Below are 14,439 nucleotides of genomic sequence, written 5' to 3' on the forward strand. Positions count from 1 at the left end.
TTGAATGTGGCGAGAGCATTGAGGTTTCAAGCACATCTTCCGATCAGCTTCTGGGGAGAGTGTGTTTTGACCGTAGGGTACTTGATTAACCGGACACCTTCGACCCTTCTTGGTGGTAAAACACCTCAGAGTTTTTGGCTGCTTGTGTTTTTCACGTACTCGGGACCGTGACAAATTTGCCACTAGAAGTAAGAAATGTGTCTTTGTTGGGTACCCTTTTGGGAAAAAGGGGTGGAAATTATACGATCTTGAGTCTGGTGATTACTTCATCTCACAAGACATGGTATTTAGTGAGGCCGAGTTTCCCTTTGCCACTCTGGAACATCAGCCCAGTCCTTCCATAGCCACAGAAAATGTTGGGTTGTCTTGGGCTGTCCAACCACCGAACTTTGCAACTACTCCTCCTGATATGGTATTTGAGTCACCTCATATAGAAGTTAGAGGGAGCGACACGATCAATGAAGAAGAACATCAAAACATGGGTAATGAAGAGGAGGCAGACCCCCCTGATGAGACAAGGAGCCATACAGATTGCAGGAATAATGAAACTCCAGCTGCTCCTCAACCCACCACGGAGTTATTAGGCCGCAGACATCAAGAAAAGCGGACCCCCAGCTATTTATAGGACTTTGTCACACACTCTGCTCAATGTTTAGACCCCTCTGTTGTTTGTCTTGCATCATCTCAGTCCTCAGGTACTCCCACCAAACTTTGCAACTACTCCTCCTGACATGGTATTGAGTCACCTCATATAGAAGTCAGAGGGAGCGACACGATCAATGAAGAACATCAGGACATGGGTAATGAAGAGGAGGCAGACCCCCCCGATGAGACAAGGAGCCATACAGATTGCAGGAATAATGAAACTCCAGCTGCTCCTCAGCCCACCACGGAGTTATTAGGCTGTGGACATCGAGAAAAGCGGACCCCCAGCTATTTACAGGACTTTGTCACACACTCTGCTCAATGTTTAGACCCCTCCGTCGTTTGTCCTGCATCATCTCAGTCCTCACGTACTCTTTATCCCATAACTCATTATGTGAAGTATGATAATTTTTTTGTGAAACACAGGTATTTCTTGGAAGCTGTTACTGTAGATCGAGAACTTACTCGTTTCTCTGAGGCAATGACTGATGCTCGATGGCGCGAAGCTATGCGCCAAGAAGTACAGGCTTTAGAAAACAATGGGACATGGACCTTGGAAGACCTCCGTTCTGAAAAAAAGGCAATCAGATGTAAATGGGTCTACAAAATCAAGTACAACTCTGATGGATCCATCGAAAGATTTAAACCACGGTTGGTAGCCTTGGGCAACACTCAAGTTGAAGATCTTGATTACAATGAAACATTTGCCCCTGTGGCTAAAATGGTGACAGTTCAAACCTTCTTAGTAGTTGTTGCGGCCCAACATTGGGAATTGCATCAGATGGATGTCCACAATGCTTTCCTGCACGGTGATCTCTATGAGGAGGTCTATATGAAACCTCCTCCAGGCTTTTCGACCTCTGGAATAGGAAAGGTATGCAAACTCCGGAAGTCTTTGTATGGTCTATGGCAAGCCCCCCGGAACTGGTTTTCTAAATTAAGTTATGCCTTGAAAATCTTTGGGTTTAATCAGAGCTGTTTCGATTATTCCTTATTTACTTATCGCAAGAATGAGCTTGTTTTGCACGTCTTGGTTTATGTTGATGACTTAATCGTTGGTAGGAATGACCCGGCATTCATCCACAAATTTAAGCAATATATGAATTGGTGCTTTCACATGAAGGACTTGGGTGCTTTTAAATACTTTTTGGGCATCGAAGTAACTCGCGGATCATCGGGAATATTCCTTTGCCAAAGAAAGTATGCCCTTGACATTATTGCCGAAACTAGCTTATTAGGATCCAAACCTACTCATTTTCCTATTACTCAGAATCATAAACTTTCCGTTGCTAATGGCAAGCTCCTGGATGACCCGGAATGGTATCGACCTCTTGTGGGCCGTTTGATTTATTTAATCATTACACGGTCAGAGCTCTGTTATTGCATCCATGTCCTAGCTCAATTTATGCAGAGTCCTCGAGTTGATCATTGGTAAGCGGCTTTACGTGTGGTTTGTTAACTGAAAGGACGCCCTGGTTAAGGAATATTTTTGTGCTCTGATAGTGATATACAATTATATGCTTACTATGATTCCGACTGGGTGAGTTGCCCTCTCACTCGTCGCTCTCTTATTGGGTATTTTATCATGTTCGGACATTCCCCCATCTCCTGTAAAACCAAGAAACAACATACTATCTCCTGGTCCTCTACTGAGGTTGAATATCGGTCAATGGCTACTGCCAGTTGTGAGTTGAAATGGCTAAAAGGTTTGCTATCATCTTTGGGTATCTCTCATCCTCAACCTATACGCCTGTTTTGTGACAATCAGGCTGCTCTGCACATTGCCACGAACCCTATTTTCCATGAGCGGACCAAACACATTGAAGTTGATTGTCATTTTATTCGCAATGAGCTCCATGCCAACACTATTGCACCTATCTATGTCCGTACCGGTAAACAACTTGCCGGCATTTTCACCAAGGCCCTCGGACAACAACAGTTTGATTCCTTCCTTTCCAAGTTAGGCATTCACAATCCTCATGGACCACCTTGAGGGGAGTACTGGACGAAGATAAGAAGACTCCCGAGAGTCCACTCCTGTACTAATATAGGAATTCTCTTTCCTTTCTGAATTAGGAACTTCGTTTTAGAAAGTTTGGGGAGCAAGGAACCCCACCGCCGTATATATATGAATACCAAAAAGGTTCAACGGAACAACAGGATCCTTTGGTGCTTCCAAAATTTTTCTCCACAAAAAAACCCCAAAATACATGACTCTTCATATTCGATTCGAACCTATCAACTGAATATAGATCAAATCCGTAATATCCTACGATTCCACCACAATTAACTTCGGATTTTTGTCGCGAGAAAGAATTCAAAGCATAAACAAACCAGAATTTTGCCACTTATAATCAAATTCGAAATTGATTCGAGAGGATGAGAGGAGAAGAAGATTATCCTAATCGATCAAATCAAGCTTATTATTCCAGATTGGAAACACCGTCGTTTTCATTAAATGAGACAAATAGTTTCTGAATTCAGATGTGATAGGTTGAAAATAGAGAAGACCTCTGGGTTTCAATGTTAAGCGGCTCCCAGGCAAGCCCAAGAACCAAGGTGGCGAGGTGCCATGACTCTGGGAAACTAGTGCTCAACATTTAGCAGACTTCACTATAATATAAGCTATTTGCTGGTGGATTGGCGCGCTGCACTTGTTAAGGCAACTGGTTTAAGTAATTGCACAGAATGATCAACTACTGAAACCATGTGCTTTCTGGTTTATTGGGTTGTATTTGATTTAGGCCTTTTTCTCAGCCATGATTTAACAGGTATTCTTGGCGAATATTTACTCTGTGAAATGTACTGTCAATCCACTGTAGTTTACATTGAGATCCTTGCTGTAAAAAAAGGGGAGGATCCTATCCAGAAACTATTCTAAAAGGCTGTAGAAAATCTCTAGAATCTATGTATTATTTAGCAGTCAATTGCAGTCATTTCTTTGCGTTGTACCCGATATTTCATTCATTGGAATGGCTTTTCCTTTTCCAAAGCCTTTTAAGTGTCTTTAATCCATGCAATCTTAACTTGGAGCTGAAAATTGAGATGTTGGATGTGTCAACTGCTGAACCATTATAACATGGCCTAGATTTTAATGAAGGTTTCCAGAGGACCTGAAACATTTATTACTTTATTAGTTACATTATTAAGACCATTGACAGACGCAGAATTTACCTAATCAGATTTTTTTTGTTAGCTTTTTGTTTCAGAAAAATACATCAAGACCCAAAATCCGAAAAAGTTCAAAAAGGTTTTAGGGGATTCTTTCTTGGAATTTTCATTTTATTAAATATTATTTTTTGTTGTACAAAATCCTAAAATTTCTTCAGGAAAGTTTTTTTTTTTTTTTTTTTGTAATATTCAGGAAAGATTAATAGATTATACTTACAGAACTTTTTACTTAGGAAATTCACTCATTTCTTTTCAAGATTTCATGGTTGCCATTTTCAAGAAAACATTAACGTAATAACTTAAGTTAAGTAGGTTTTATCTTTTGAATAATATCCCTTTATATAGAAATTTATTGGGCTTGAAGCATGGAGAAACATAAGCTTAGGGGTGTGAATTGGACTGGATTTGGTCCAATCCGATCCAGTTCAATGTGAGTTCATTGCAAATGGATCAGGTCCAATCCAATCCAATAAAATTTTGGACTGATCCAATTCAATATTTAGACCGTCCAATCTGTTCAAAATCATTTTAATTTATTTCAACTCTAACCTGGTCCATTGATACTTATATTCTTATCTTATATTAATTGATTACATATTGACTTAATCCAATCGAATCCAATATAAATTTATTACGAATGAGTCCATTCTAATCTAATAAATATTTTGAACCGGATTGATTTAATCCAATATGTTTTATTGGTCCATCCAATCCATCTAAATTAATTTTAGACCTAACAGGGTCCAATCCAAAACCGGTTCATTAACACCCTTACACTATCCCACTCATACATTATGCTAAAATTTAATTAATTATAGTGAATTGGAATAAAGAAGATCAAACACCGTAATCCATATGATCAAATGAACTCTGATACCATCTTAATTAAAGAATCATTCAGCCTAGAAGTTTAACTGTTTAAGCATGACCAAAAGGGAAATATGTGAAGTTTCACCAAAATTTAAAACAATGGATGCAACATATCATTCGATTTTCCTTTTTATTTTTATTCAGAATGTTCTAAATCTTTGTCTTATTTCTAAAAAAGAAAAAAAAAAAAGGAACAAAACGAAATGACATAAATAGCTAGTATTGTTCAAGTTCCAAGAAACACGTAAAAAACATATAGAATCTCTGCTACACTAGCTTTACACCATTGGGTTTGGTTACCGACTCAAATCAAAATGCAAGGGGGAATGCATCAAAGATGAGGAGATATCCCTTTGATTGCATCAGTACGTACAATCATGGACAACTACTAGTGGCTATGACACAAAGCAGCCACATGACAAACTTTATATCATCACGGAGATACGTAGACAAATTTGCTTGCGTGGATCGGATTTGCTCTGGTTGAAAGAAGCTGGACAAAGGAAAGGTTCATGAACTTGGAAATTGGAAGCCAAATTGTCTCCCGTGCAATTATGGTCTCTACAACTACGACCACAATTAGTCAATTACAAAGCTTATCGGGTACGACCTTCGTAGGTCACAATCCAATTAGGTCATATACGTAAGTAAATGCTTTCAAATCTAGAAGGAATTGAAGCCATTCTCATGGTGGGTACTGGGTGGTGATCAAATTATCCATCAAGCTCCATCAGCGTCATCTCTTCAACATAGTTTTCAAACGGTCTGACCGTGTAGTCTAGGTCCAAAATCAGATCCAGACACATGATCGGTTCTTGGGTCAATCAGTCCCATCATTAGGGATGTTTTTGGTTCAGTTAACCAAATCGAAGGCCTATTTTTAAAACTAAATTAGTATTATCGATTTTTGAAAAATTAATAACTGAAATTAAACTGAAGCTGATCGGTTAATTGGTTGATCGTTTTAGTTTATCATCAGTTTGGTTTGTTCACTTTTTGGCTTTTTATATTTATAATATATATCATAAAAATATATAAATATATAATAAAAAATTAGAAATATATATATATATATATAAATCATAAATAATATATTATATATTGTAAATATATAATGCATATTTATTAATTTGTAATATATAGAAAACATAAAATATATAGAAATATATGTAATCGGTTGGTTTGACTAACTGCTGATTTGCTATATTAAGTAACTGAAACCATATCAATACCTTTAATTTTTTTAAAAAATCAAACCAAAACCTAACCAACCGATTCGATTAACCGGATTTTTTGTTCGATTCATTTTATCCATTTTTCTTAGCTCACCCCTACCTCATCAGCTGGCATTTGGTCGAGCATATGAAGTGTTGATGGTCTACTTTGGCTGGCTATAATTTTTCCAAGACAACTAACAGCATTCCTGCGTCAAGGTCACTTGAATTCTTTTCCCTAACCTACCTATATGTATGGAACTAACTGAATGAATCAACAGTTTTAGGGGAGGCTCTTTTTCAAGGGATTGCCATTTCTTGAGAGTTGAGCCCATGGGCCATGGCTTTAGGTTTTGATAAAATTTTAAAATTCTGTTTTGAATTATTGCGACCAAAATCAAATGACAAAGATTTTTTGGTTCATTTGTTTCATATAACCTTTTATGAAAATTTGGAATTTCATTGACCGAGATTTCAGACTTTTGTATAAAATTCAGAAGTATAAAAGTAACTAATATAAATACAGAATCTATTATAAAATAATACGATTATTAATAAGATAAGATTTGCCCTAAAAAATTGGATCATGGCTAATGGGTCAAGAAATGGAAGGAATTTGTGAAATTTAAAACCATGGCTAGATACATCCGGAGGAAAATAATGGATTTTTATGTAATGCCTTTTCATCTTAGATAGACAAGGGTGTAATGGATCTTCTCGGAGCAAAAGCTCCTAAAACATTAGAAATATCTCCCCATGAATTTAACAAATATCCCTAACATGTGGCTGGAATGTGCCGTGTGGGCGCAGAGTTCTTGCTTGCAGGACACCCGGGCTCTGCAAGATTCAAATAGAAGATGGGTAGTAGGTAAATAAGTATATGGACCCATCAAATGTAGGCAAAGAACAAATGAACAATATCTAGGGCCATAAGTCATAAGCATAACTGGGCTGATACTGCCCACAAACAGAGCTCCATCCCCAGGGACCATCCATGTGAGGTACCACCACATGACAGAGCTAGCAAAGCCTTGGGGAGGGGCCCCTACTCATGTTCCAGCTTTCTTCAACTCAAGCCCTCCCTGTTTTCGATTAGACAGAGCTCATGATAAAGCTAATTTTGCCAAAGAGTTAACATCTCTTAATAAAAGGTTGTGGAGAATTCTCCAGGTCTATGCATTGGCTTGATGGGTTTTTGTCAATAACTTTATTGATTAGAAACTTGCTGGATATCTGGTTAGTTATCTATCTTTTTATTAGCGTAAGTTTCCTAATTCGTCTGGATCAGATCACTTGACCAGAGCTACACCATCTCCAACTATGGACCCATTCTTGTTCTGATCCGATCCGAATAAATCTGCTAACATGAAGATTAGTCCTGTCAATTGATTACAACAAACTGTGCCTATGGACGGGATGGGGACAGAGCAGGATGCACTTGTAGAGCTGCCTGCCACTAGGTTGGCTCTGTTTCGGCACACAGTGGACAAGCTAGTTTCAAACCGATTATTAATGAGTTCTATGAAATAGAATAAGAATCCGGTCTGACAAATTAGACATGATTACACTTCTCTTCTACGATTACCTATGTCATAACAACTTGGGACTTTATTTTTTATAATATTTCTTTGATAAAAATCACAGTAACTGTTTATATGTTGATGATACAAGTGTTTTAATCCAAAGTATCTCATGTATCACTTATAAAATTAATCTTTTTAGGCATAAAATATAACAAAAAATTAAAAAAAAAAAATTGACTTTTATATATAAGGAAAATCTATGACACCCTGATAACGAAAGAGTTTTGATCAATCAAAAACCATCTATAAATTTTGATAAATTCGACATAATTGATTAACACATTTATCGTACGGTTGATTAATTACAGAATAAAAGCCTTTTCCAACCCAATTATAATTTTGTCACAAAACTCAGAACCAGAACGCATAATCAATTTCTCCATCGGGTTAACCCGACCCATTGACAGCTCTACGAACATGAGGTCCACTGAACAAACCTCACCACGAATAAAATTACATGGATTTGGTCCCGCGTCTCTATATCCGGTGGAAATGCCGAATGACCATCCCATCTCAGTTACCGGGTGATGGCCGATGGGCATTTTGTATTTTAAGTTCAAGCCTTCAAGGTTGGGCAATCAAATACCGACCATCCCATAACAGTTCACGGCTCAGTTTGAAAGGAGTACAAATACAAATGTGTAGAGTGCAAACTTATATTCATTTGCACCGTATATATTTGTATTTGTACACTTTCCAAACTAAGCCTAAATGCCATATCAATCTTGGACATGGTTCATGGTGTTTTTTTTTTTCCTTTTTTATATTGAAACAAATTCATTGAAGAATTCATTTAAATGGATGGTCATCCACTTATCCCAACCAATAGTGTAAAAACTGGAACTGTGTAGGAATTCTTATTGGGTTGATGAGGGTGTTTTTGAATCATCTTGGACCCAAACAGTCACATCGTTGGGCTTGAGAACCATTCGGGCAACCGGTTCTATTTCACTTTTAACCTCTTTATTACCCAAAAATCGTTGATTTGGTCAGTGACACACTGATTGATTTGGTCAATGATACACTGACCCAGACAGTCAAAGCGGTTCCAATTCCAAGTCAGTTTTTAAAACACTGGTTGAAATAATGTCACCATACCCTTCAATTGTTTCAGTTTGAATCATGGTTTTTAAAACTGACCCAGAGACCGAACCGGTCAAGGGTCCAGTTACCGGGTTGAATGGTCAGACCATTTGAACTGAACGCTCAACCCATTTTGACAAAAAAAATAAAAAAATTAAAAAATAAAAACGGTCAAAACTGTTTAAACGGTTCAAACGATTAACTGCCCGGTTCAGCATATCGCTAACCAAAATCAACGATTTTGGGGAAAATTCCGATTTTTGGGGAAAACGGAACAGATCACCTGACCATTCCCAGTTTTTCCGGTCCGACCATCCGGTCCTATCCTGTTTTGAAAACCATGGTTTGAATAGATGTTTTACGGAACCGATCACCTGACCATTCCCAATTTTTCCGGTCCAACTGTCTGGTCCTATCCTGTTTTAAAAACCATGGTTTGAATAGATGTTTTAAGATTCAGTCAAGATGTAAAACCTGCAGACTGCTCACTGAGTCACAGTTTTTCAATTAATTGGATGGTTTGTCCGTTCATACCATGAAAACCATCATTTAACCGTAACTCAATAAGGTTGCTGGGTCATTGGTTCAACCATTTGGTGTGGTCTGAGTCTTACACCATTGGTTTGAGAATTGCCCCCTTGCATACGTGAAAGATACAAACTGGCGGATGGTGCCATACCACATGAGAGCCTGCGGTTTCACCGGTTTCATCCCATATGCCTCCTATACGGAGGGGTTGCCATTAGACCTATTCATAGGTTGGGTTTGGGCTTAACTTTTATCACAATTCGAATAGATGAGATCCAAAGCCCAAACCCAAAACAATGGAAAGCCAAGGCGAAATCCCAGCCCATCAACAAGTCTACGATGACCGACAATATACCGCCCAAACTCATTGAGATTTGTTAATGATCACCATTTTCAGCCCGCCTGAATCAACAATGTGTTGTAAACACTGCCCAACACTAGTCCCAGGCTCCCAGCATCCTGGGTCTTGTTTCTTCTCCCCTCTTTTGATAGGCGAAATATCCACGGTCTTGGTTGAGAAGGGTTTCTGACATTTTTTTTCTTTTCTATTCTTTTCTTTTTATGGAAGCGACTGTTTCATTTTTACATTTGACAATTTCTATCCTACCCGGTGGGAATTCGCATCTACTTGCCCCAATGCGGTGGGTTTGTTGGGGCAGGGATGGATTTTGGGATTCTACAACCTGTACGGATATGGGTAGGGTACGGTATTAGGCTAAACCCAACCCTCCCCGACCCACATATTATTTGAAAACATTACATGTTTAATTTAATAATATTTTGAACTTTATATAAATGATAATTGATAGTTTATGTGTTTTTACATGTCTTAATCAAATAATTAGAAAATTTATTGTTTCTTTGTGCTATTTTACTTATTCACTGCTTATATATGACAAGAAATAATGTGAAATTAGATGCGGGTTCTTAACCCAACCTGCCCCTACCATTGAATGTGGAAAGGGGTAGGGTTGGAGAGGGTTTTGCATTTTTATATGTGTGGAGGGATTGGATTCTCAAAATCCAACCTGTTATGGGTTTTGGGGTGGGCATAGGTTGGGAGGTTTAAGGAGGTGGGTAGGGTCTAGAATTTACAAAACCCTCAACAAACTTGTCCATTGCCATCCCTAGTGATGAATTAGCAACAAATCCTAGATCTCGAAATTGCAATTCTTTTGAATATCCCCTTGCTTCAATGGTGGGATACAACACATCTCATTGCCCTTGACCCACGCAATATTAGTAATATTTTTGGGATTAATTACTAATATTGTCAATAATTTACTAATAGTTTACCAAAAGTAATTAATTCTTTTTAGGATTAATTGAAAATTAACAAAATTCACTTAAAATCTATTATTTATATCCATGATTTATTAAAAATTGCCAAAATTTAATACCAAAATATATTACTATTTTTAGTAATTAATATTAGTAATATATTACCAACAAATTAATTAATTGTTAGTAATAATTAAATATTTTTTTAATATTAAAATTTTAAAATTAATTATTTTTTCATGAATAATTAAGTTGATTATTAAATTAACTACTATTACTGTTAATAATAGTAATATTTTTATTAATTAAGAATTTCAAAATTTATTAATTCATTATTAATTATAACTATAAATTTACTAATATTTTTAAATATTACTAATAAAATTTAAAAAAATAATTATTAACTATTTTTGTGAATAATTAAAAATACCATAAAATATTTTTATTTTTACTAATTAATATTACTTTTAGTAACTATAAATTAAAATTAGTGCTGTTAATTACTAGCGGGGACCCTACAATGCATGAGTTTGTTAAAAGAATTTGAGGCAAAAGGAGCTAGGGGTGTACCTTGGGTTGGGTGGGCCTAACTAGAGCCCGACCCAGTTCAACCCAAGTTTTTGCACAAGTCGGGCTTGAGTTTTTGAACTTCAAGTCGGATTTAGGCAAAAAAACCTAAGGCTAACCGAAACTCAGGTTGAGCTTGGGTTGAGGCCTCGGGTAGTTTAAATTCGACCTGATCCAATTTGAGCCTGTGACAACATTTTATGATATATATATATATATATATATATATATACTATCAATATGTCTTACTTGGAAATTGGGCTATAAGCTCAATACTCCCAAGCCCAAGTCTAGCCCAAGATGTTAGGTTAAGCTTGGGTTTGGCCTAAGTTGGTAAACTCGGGCCTAGGTTAGTAAATTATCAGTAATTATTGTCATTCTATTTTTGTTATGTATTAGTAAGTATTGAAAATTAGTAGTAATTTTTCTCTTACCAACCTATGCCTAACTTGAGTTTTAACCCAACATCTTGAGCCGGGATTGGGATTGAATGTGTTGAGCTTTGTAGCCCAATTTCTAGGTAGAATATATTGATAATATGTAGATATGATATCACAAAATGATGGATATGAGCAAATTGGTCAAATCGGGCTCAGGCTCCCCAAGGCCTCAACCCAAGCCCAACCTGAATTTAGGTTAGGCTTGAGTTATTGGCTTAAGCCCAACTTGAAGTTGAAAATTCAAGCCCAACCTATGCAAAATCTTTGGTTGGGTCGGGCTCGAGTAAGGCCTAGACTTGCTCATGGGTCGGGCCAGGCCGGGTTCAGGCCAGGCTTTGCATATGTACCAAGAGAATACACTCAAACCCGAGCCCAAGCCTGGCCCTCATATAAAGCTTGAAGCTTGGGCCCGAGCCTGAGCCCAATTAGAAATTTGAAAACATGATTTTTTTTCTTTCTTTTTTTATTCAATAAAGAGGTGTTTTATTTATATTAAAAACCTTCAAAACTAAAAAATAATAAACATCTCACTATTACTTGGAGAAAAAGAGAAGAACAAAAAAAATATTGTATATATATTTTTTATTAAATAAAATATATTTTTATTATTTAATATATAGTATCAAATTGGGCTCGAACTCGGGCCAGGCATTTTAGAGAACGCCCGAACCCCGCCCAAAAAAAAGTCAGGCTTGGTGCTTTAGGCCCAAGCCCAAGCCTATAGGCCTAAAATTATGACCAAACCTAACTTATAACGGGCTGTATTGGGTCAGCCCATTGGGCTAGCCCATGAATAGGTCTAATTAGGCCTACACAAACAATACCCCTAATATAAATATCAGTCAATATAATTAACTCGAATTTTTCTTAGGTTTTACCAAAAAAAGATTTTTCTTAAATCGACAAAAACCGAATCGAAAAAGCAATAAATTTATAGAAAAAATAAACAAACAAATTAACCAAACCAAACTAGTAAGTGGACCTCGTGAGCACCCTTTATCCCTATGCAAGTGTGCAATATGTAAAGAAAGAAGAGAAATAAACCGGTTGAAATCCAGGGTGTAGTATGTATGTAAACATGCCAGTTGGGCATCATGTGAATCCCTGCCCGCCCGCCGGATCAGCCGGGTCATGTTGACCATGATGATCTCACACTCTCTCAAGCTTTAATGCTTTAAAGAGAGAGAGAATACGGGTAAAGCAGGTTAGTGGTGAAAGCGGTGTGTGTGTAAGAGACGAAGGCGACAATGTGCATGCATTTGCACTATTACTGGTAGTAGCTAGGCTGGCTCTCTGGCTCTGGCTCACTCTCTCTCTTAAATGAGTTGAATTCGCGCACCAAATCAAGCAGAGTCTGCCGCAGGCACCGAAAGGAGAGTATTCTCCCAATAAAATCTTCTTTATTTGTGACAAGTGATCCGAAAGTGATAACCAGTTCAGTTCAAGCTGTAAAATATTTAATTTGGTTACATTTTTTTTAATAGCTACTGAGTACCGACATCCAAAAGCCTGGCCATATTATATGAGTACGACCTACAATGTTAAGAGGACGACCCACGCATTTAGCCCATTCACCTTTTTTTGGGTAAAACCCCACTTCACATGGATGGATGTTTATCAGCCCACCACCTGATTGATCCAATCCGTCTAACATGTAACCAGTTGGGTTAGTGTTTAGACATTGGAGTAGGGTTGGAAAATATTAATAGATTTGACTCTTATATTTGTATTGTGGTGGTATTTGGGTTATGGTTGAACTGTGTATCACGTAGTAGTCTTTGTGGTTATCTTATCTCCTCAGCTATGTCAATATCACGTAGGATGGATAAGTATGACCAAGAAGAGGAGTCCCATATGGATAAGGAAGACAATCCTGCTGGGGAATAGAACTTATCTTGAAAACTTCGACGGATAACCTCATCCCGACAATCCCAGAAGCTTCATCCGAATTGGACACAAATCTTCGGCTATAAATAGGTAACCTCTACTCAAAGTAAGGGACTTCTGACTTGATACTATTACTCTGCTTCTCCTGCTCAGACCAACACTATTCTCAACCACTCGGCCCAACCACCCATCTCTCACATCACTGACTTGAGCATCGGAGTGCCTACCCGGGGAACAACTCCTTAGGCTTCTTATCATCTTTCTCGATTTTAGATCTTGGTGTGCGGCTCCGTCCTTCCACCTCAGCTTCACCAATTGGCAAGACTATTTGACGGCGATCTTGTTCGAAACACATCAGATCGGATAACATCGTATTGGTGTCGTCTGTGGGAAACATATGAAAAGTCATTCGCAATCAAGAATCATGCCAAGAAACGCATTTGATTGCTCTGGAGTCTTGTCCCCATCTCAAGGATCTCGTTCTCGCTGTAGCTCTCCACCTTGGGAGCCCTAACAGTAAGCCACGGTCAACCCCACACAATTCTAGGCAATGCAGTAGAAGGTCGACCAAATTCTTGTAGTGATGTAGATGTTGGGACAGCTGACACAAGCCCCCAGACCATTCCCCTTGTCGCAAAGGCGCTTACTACAGTTGATCCTCGCTCTGAGGACCCCAAAAAGCGTCACCAAAACAAGCATAGGGTTCAGTCTGGTCAAGAAAGGCAACAATCGTCAAGAAGACCAAAATCCCTAATCCAGTCCCGCGCACACGACAACCACATCAAATCGCACTATTCCACCCGAATCCCAGTGAAAGAATGACTCAGACATCATCTACCTCAGTAATCAATCTCAATCGCCGAATCTAGTTTAGTTAGAGATCAGCCTATAGTACCGAAGGGAGAAAGGTTTGTAGGCGTGACCCCAGTCAATAGAGACACCCAAATCAAGGAGTTGAAAGAACACTTGGCCAAACTAGAGCGCAGTCAAGCAGACAGAAGCACGACTCCTCCAATGACCCAACCTATAAAACCTCATAACAGCTCACGAAGGAACCAGTCTTCATCTAAGAAATCATGGACAAACTCCCTTCGGCTGTCTGGTGACCCCCACAATTCGAGAAGTATGACGAAACTTTAGACCCCAACGACCACGTTGGAAGCTTCAAAG

This window comes from Nelumbo lutea, chromosome 1 (genome assembly GCF_056320005.1).
Source record: "Nelumbo lutea isolate HS-2025 chromosome 1, American lotus-T2T, whole genome shotgun sequence".
In the NCBI taxonomy this organism is placed as follows: domain Eukaryota; kingdom Viridiplantae; phylum Streptophyta; class Magnoliopsida; order Proteales; family Nelumbonaceae; genus Nelumbo; species Nelumbo lutea.